Below are 7558 nucleotides of genomic sequence, written 5' to 3' on the forward strand. Positions count from 1 at the left end.
AATAACCAGGCATGTCAAATATTTTTTACCCAGATTCACCAATTTTTAATATATTGTTGCATTTGCCTTATTTTTAATATATCATATTTTTCTTAACAATTTGTAATTAGGTTGATACATCTTTCCCCATTTACCACTAAATACTTTAATATGATTTCTATATGAACAAAGAACTTCTCATATATAACCATGGTAAAATGATCAAATTTGTGAAATTCAACATTATTATATTTTTTATTTACATTTCACATTCCATTTTCTTCGGTTGTTCCAATAATATCCTTTCTAGTTATTTTTACCACTATAGGATCATATCTAGATTGTGTATGCATTTATTCGATATATATCTTAAATTTCTTTTAATGTTGAAAGAATAAATCTAAAATTTTTAAAATCATTATTTTGTCTTCCAGGACACTGGCTCTATATCTATCTATCTATCTATCATCTATTTATTTATTTATTTATTTATTTATTTATTTATTTATTTATTTATTTGTAAGATATGTTGTCTTCGTATTGGTTTGGCTGGTTTTCATGCTTAGATTCAGGTTATGCATTTTGAGACTGGATAACTATTAGTAATGCTATGTCCTTCTCAGGGTAGCATGTCTACACACACACGACGTTTATCAAAAATGATAAACATGATTATCAAAAATGATAATTTTGATCACTTCATTAAAGTGTTGGCTTTTTACTGTAAAGTTACTATTTTCTCTTTTGTAATTAATATGTTGTTTTGAGGGTGATAATTTGAGACTATGTGAATACTTTATTATTCATTAAATTTTTCACCTCTAAATGAAGCAATTATTTATTTTTGCCTGCATCGCTTTTTACTGTGATGGTGCAAGATAGTAAATTTCTAACTCAATTGTCTCTATTGTCTTTCTATATCTATATTTATTGTCCTATATTTATAGTCAATTGTATGGAAGAGTTTTTCTATTTGTAATTTATCTGTTTACATATTTTTGATAGTATGCACTCATGGGTTTTTATTTTATTGAATAGATTATAATTTATTACTGTCCTTATTTAATTAGAGATTAAAATTGTTCCAGATTTGGCATATACACACAAAATTCTAGGTTCTTCTTATCCTTATCTGTGTGAGCCCTGGAATTAGCTATTTCTCCAAGATTCCTGGTGTCTTTGAGTAGGGAGCAGTATTTGGAAAAAAAGATCTGCTTTTCTCAATGTCTGGTCTTTTCATTGCTAATGGAATGTCATTGTTTTAAGGCCCTTTAAAGGACTGAACTGGTAAGGGTGGGATGGAAGATGGGTAGGTAGGTAGGTAGATAGATAGATAGATAGATAGATAGATAGATAGATAGATAGATAGATAGATATTCTCAAAAGGTATTATTTTCCTTTCCCAATCCATATTTGTATTTCTTTCTTTCCTTTCTTTCTTTCTTTCTTTCTTTCTTTCTTTCTTTCTTTCTTTCTTTCTTTCTTTCTTTCTTTCTTTCTTTCTTTCTTTCATAGAGAGAAAAATGTATCCCAACAATATCAACATATTTATTCTTTTGCTCAATATTATAACATACACAAATAGTCACAATTGTTAAACCCATTAAAAATAATAATAAAAAAAACACCTATTAAGAAAATCTCAAGATATGTTTGGAGTTCTTTTTCTTTTTTTTCTTTTTTAGTCTGATGATACTTAGTCGAGTCTGCATTATAAATTTAACTGGGTTATTGTTTTTGTTACATTTTTTTCCTTTAGTGGAGTTTTTATTCCTAGATATACAGTTGGTTTATTTATGATTGTTTGCATTCAGTAAGAATTTTATTTTCCCATCCTTTTAAAAATTTTATTTTGAATATGTAAAAAATTAATATAATTCAAAATTTTAAAACTATAGAAAATACTGTGCCCAATGAGATGTTACTTTCTTACATTTTTACTCTTTTCTCTTTCACACTGTGGATAATCAATATAATTGTACTTTTATATATCTTTGTTATGTTTCTTTTTATAATAACACACAAATATTTGGATATTTTCTGATTTCCCCCTTCAGTCTTCTATTGAAAGAAAATGCTATATATATTCTGGATTCTTTTGTTATTTGCTTTTTTTAAACTTTGCATTATACTCTAGAAATTACTCCATATCAACTTATGGACACCTGTATCTTTTTACATACCTGTATAGAATTCCAGTGTTCTTATATGTCATAGTTAATTCAATCAATTTCTTATGCCTGGGTATTTACATAATTTAATTTTTTGCAGTTACAAATAATGTTACAACAAATAATCTTGTGAATATATATTTTTGTATTATCAAAACTGTGTCTTCATGGTAAATTCATAGATGTGAGATGGCTGGGCCAATGGACAAATGCACAGGTAATTCTACTAAAAATTGCCAAATTCCCTTCCATATGAGTTGTGCCATTTCAAATTTCTCACACAATATATAAAAGTGTCTTCGCAGCTTCATCGATAGGGTCAATTGTCAAGTTTCTAAATTTTTGCTAAGTTATCATGTGAGAAATTGTATCTATTTTAATTTATGTAACTCTAACCTATATATAAAGTTAAATATAATTGTATTCTCATATTTAAAGCTGTCTTTATATCCTTTATGCAACGCATTTTCTAATCTTTTGCCTATTTTGAAAGGAATTTTTGGAAATTTCTTAATTTAAAAAAGCCCCTTCTTTTAATGTATATATTTTGGCTTGGTTTATGATTATTTTATTTTTATTTGTGTTTGGTTTAGTTTGCCATGCAAAGTATTTAAAAATTTCTGTATAGACCAGTTTATCAATTATTTTTTATTGCATCAGATTTTGAGTTCTGATTATAAAGCTTTCTTCACATCCAGGTTATAGAAATTTTCACTTAATTTTTTTTCCCTTCTACTTGAATAGGTTTTTGTTTTACGTTTAGATTTCTGATTTTTTAGAGTTAATTTTTGCATATATGTAAGAAATAAAATTAATGTTATATTTTCCAAAATGGCAAACAAGCTCCGCCAGGACCATTAAAACAGATCCTTTTTGCCTGAAGTATTTGGATAACAGCATTTAGTATACTAAATGTCTTCATATATTTGGTTTTATTCTGTATTTTCTATTAAATTTTATTGTTCTCTCTGTCTCTTCATGTACTAGCACTGCATTATTTCGATTATAGATATTTTTTAGTGTATGCTATAATTTAGTTTAGGTCTAGTCATTCTCGCCATCTGTATTTTTTTCCATAAAATGTGTGGTATCGACATGTCTAGTTTTAGAAAAAAATAAAATTAATAGTGTTTCCATTGTCAGAAGCCAACAATACAAGTGTTTTCTAACAATGACCCAGTTACAATCAACTACTTCTGTCTAAGAAAGGTAGCTGTCTCATTTCTACTTGCATTGATCATTGAGAACATTGACTAATTTCAGTTGGAGGAAATTCTTTCACTTGCCCACTAATCATTAAAATATTAAAACCAAATACCAATAAAAAAGTAAAATGCCTCATTTAAAACTGGAAAATAAAGTCTATGAAAGATAGATGTGAATCTAGGGACCACAGTCTCCCTGAAACAGTTTTCATAAACTGCCAACTAATGGACCATATTTAATTCTTATTTCTACTTTTTCACAACTAAGAAAAAGGAAAGCTTGAGTTAAGCCTATAATTTGATTTTTCAAATTGCTACTCACATTTGATATTTTAATAATGTTTGAATTTCAAAGAAGATGTTCAAAATGCCATATATTTTATTAATTGATTTCATTGTATGGATGTTAATTTTAATTTTAACTCATTTTAACTCTTTCTTGTCAATGGAAAGTGACATGTTTGTATAAGACCAGATTTTCTTAAAGCATGGAAACATTTTTAGGTATAACACTTATGAAATGACAAAATTATTTATTAGTGGCCTTGAAATATAGTGGGAAATTATAAAAGTAACAAGAGACCTGGGATTCTAATCTGAGGTTCTGTTCTGTCATCTGTGAAATGTGGAAATTATACTTAATCAGTGCTTTCTAATCATTATTAATTTCATATTGATTGTACTCAAATAGTTTGTATAGATTGTATTATGTGTTGGAACAATAATTTTTATGACTTTGAAAAAAAGGGCTATTTATACATTATGTACTTAACAAGCTGTTCAATTTGATAAAGTCCATGTCTCTTACAAAGCTGTAAAGGCAAGCTATATGCAATTGCTCAATATTTTGGATACTAGTATTGTGTCTTTCATATAGTTAGTTCTCAATAAATAAGTATTGACTGGGAAGCATGCAGAGCAGCTATAACTCTTCATACATTGCTAATACGCAGTTTCTTTTAGGGTTGAAAAATGAGTAACTATACTAAATGATTGTTCATAATGTGTTATTTGTAATAGCTACAACCTTGAAATAACCCAAATGTTTTTCCACTTGGTAGATATATAAACTGTAATATATTAATGTAGGATAATACTACTCACAACAAAAAGAAGTGAACTTTTATACATGCAACAACTTGAATGGATCTCAAGGACATTGTGCTGATTAAAAAAAAAGAACAAAACTATTTTAGTCACATACTATAAGATTCCATTCATATAACATTCAAGTGACAAAATAATAAGGATAGAGAAAAAATAAGTGGTTTTCAAGGCTTAGGGATGGGGAACAGTGTGAGTATTAAGGAGTAACACGAGGCAATTTCCTTGTGTTGGAACAGTTCTGGTCCTGATTGTGGTGATGTTTAATCTCTAATTGTGATAAACTTTTGTAGAACTACATATATACATGCACATAAAGGATTGCATGTAAAATCTGGTGAAATCAGAATAACGTCTGTATTTTAGTTAATAGTATTTTACTAATGTCAATTTTCTATTCATGACAAGATATTATGGTTGTATAAATATTTTTTTAAACGTATATCTTTTTAAAACACTACTATTTTTACAGCTTCTTATGAAATTTAATCCATTTTAAAAGAAAGAGAAAAATATGTTAAATGAGTTAGTGAATTATCAGGGCAACACCGCTCACATTGTCTTGACTAGGGTATACTTAAGCAAATTGGACTCTAGCAGACAGTCTGGAATTACAGTCTTAAGTACCTATGCTTCTTCTGGTTATCTGAAGTACAATTATTTTATTACTAATTAGTTCCATTCTTTTTTGCCTATTCAGAAACTAGCTCCAAGTCTAGGCCAAATCAGTTGGTTCATTTTTGTTGTTGCTACTAGGCATTCACTTTTAAGATCCTACTCTTGATTATTTACTTCAACTCATTCTGATTCCTGGAAAAGCAATATACTTTCATGCTTGGATTGGAGGTACTCCCAACCTTCAGTTTACATCTCTTCTTATAGCCACTAAACAAAATTCATCTAGAATTAATGAAAATTCCATTAATATGCTATATTTTGTTTTGAACACGTAATGTTATGCTCAGCTAGGATTTAACTAGTTTTTATCATTTTATATTGTGTTATTTCAAAATTTTGCTTTTCAATAGGATCTCCTTTATGGAGACTCAGAACCTCCAAAATTTAACAGTATTTATTAATATTATTATTAGTTTTAGTTTCAAGTATACAATACATTGGTTCATAAATGATCCCCTCAATTTCTCCCTCCCTCCCCTGACCTTCCTCCTACCCAACATATTAATGCTAACTGCATTCCCTACGCCCCATTCATCCCCATGCCCAGCTATTAACTACTAATTTGTACTCCTTCAACCCTTTTCCCCATTCTCCCAACCCCTCAACATCCTTCCCTCTGTCTGTCACTAAATTGTTCACTGTATTTCTGAGTTTGTTTTTGATTACTTTGTTCTTTTTATTCCTTAGGTTCTGCATATAAGTGAAATCATATAGTCTTTATCTTTCTCTTTCCAGTTTAAATACCTTCTAGGTTCATCAAGGCAATATCTTTTTCCATCCCCTTACTTTTAGGCTATGTGTGTCTTTTAATCTGAAGTTAGTCTCTTGTAGTATCATCTGTAGGGGTATTGTTTTCTTATCCATTCATCTATCTTTTGGTTGGAGCACTTAATTCTTTTCCATTTAAGGTACTTATTGATAGGAATGTAGTTGTTACCATTCTTTATTTGTGTTTTTGATATACGTGTTTTTTCTTTTTAAAGAAGTCCCTCCAACATGTCCTGTAATCCTAGCTCGGTGGTAATAAATTCCTTTAGCTTATTTTTGTCTGGGAAGCTCTTCATCTGTCCTTCAACTCTAAATGATAGCTTTGCTGGATAAAGTATTCTTGGTTGCAAATCCTGGGTCTTCATCACTTTGAATATTTTGTGCCAAGGCCTTTTGTCCTGAATAGTTTCTTTTGAGAAATCAACTGCCAATCTTATGGGTGTTCCCTTGTAGGTAACTATCTGCTTTTTTCTTGCTGGTTTTGAATTTTTTCTTTGTATTTAATCTTTGACATTTTAATTATGATGTGTCTTGGTTCAGGCCTCTTTGGATCCCTGGTTTTTGGGGTTCTCTGAGCTTCCTGGAGTTGTATGTCCATTTCCTTCACTAGGTTAGGGAAGTTTTCCATCATTATTTCTTCAAATAGCTGTTCAACATCTTGTTTTCCTTCATGTATACCAATTAGATGAATTTCTTGACCTTTAATAGTGTCCTATATACTCCTGAAATTATTTTTATAGTCTTGGTATCTTTATTCTTGCCATTGTGATTGAGTGTCCTTGGCTTTCCTATCCCCTAGATTGGTCATTTGATCCTCTTCTTTATTCACTTTGTTTATTCCTTTGTTTATTCCATTTAATATACTTCTCATCTCAGATAATGTGTTCTTCATTTCAGAGTGGTTCCCTTTTATAATGTTCATTTCCACTTTTATGTTTTTTATCTCTTTGTTGACGTTCTCACTGAATTCATTTACACTTCCCAAAAGTTCATTAAGCATCTTTAAAACCAGTGTTTTGAACTCTGCATCTATTAGATTACTTGACTCCATTATATCTGGATCTCAGTTCTGTTCTTTCATATGGTTTCTGCTTCTCTGTCTTCCCATTTTGGCTGCCTCTCTGTGTCTGTTTCTATGTACAAAACAAAGCTCCTAAGTCTCCCGGTCTTATTAGTGTGGATTTGTGAAGTAGGTGTCCAGTGGCTCAGTCTTGAGAGGGCTTCAGCTGCAGGTCAAACTTAGCCCAAGCCTCTGCCCTTCTGGGACCACCTGTGAAGATTCAGTAGGCAATCCACAGATGCTGTGCTTATAGTTACCTCAAAAGGCCACACCAGAATCTGAGGCCAGCTTCCCCGGTGTCAGTCTAGGCCCTGCTCAACAAGGAGCACCTGACTCCCTGAGGATATACCTGGATGTGGCTTGAGTGGAGCCGCGAGCTGGGGGAGGTAGGGTTTCAGGGAATCCTCTGGGCACGGCAACCTCCATTATCCAGTTTGATGATGTCTTGCTAGAGTGGTGCTATGTCCACACACTGGGACAGGCGAGAGCTCAACAGGAAACAATGGCTACCACCAGCACTTCTGTAAGTCCCTGGTGCCCCCTGCGTGCAGCTGAACCAGCACTGGTGCTCAGAGCGAGCTGGTCCATCACTG

This window comes from Rousettus aegyptiacus, unplaced genomic scaffold (genome assembly GCF_014176215.1).
Source record: "Rousettus aegyptiacus isolate mRouAeg1 unplaced genomic scaffold, mRouAeg1.p scaffold_m13_p_13, whole genome shotgun sequence".
Lineage (NCBI taxonomy): Eukaryota > Metazoa > Chordata > Mammalia > Chiroptera > Pteropodidae > Rousettus > Rousettus aegyptiacus.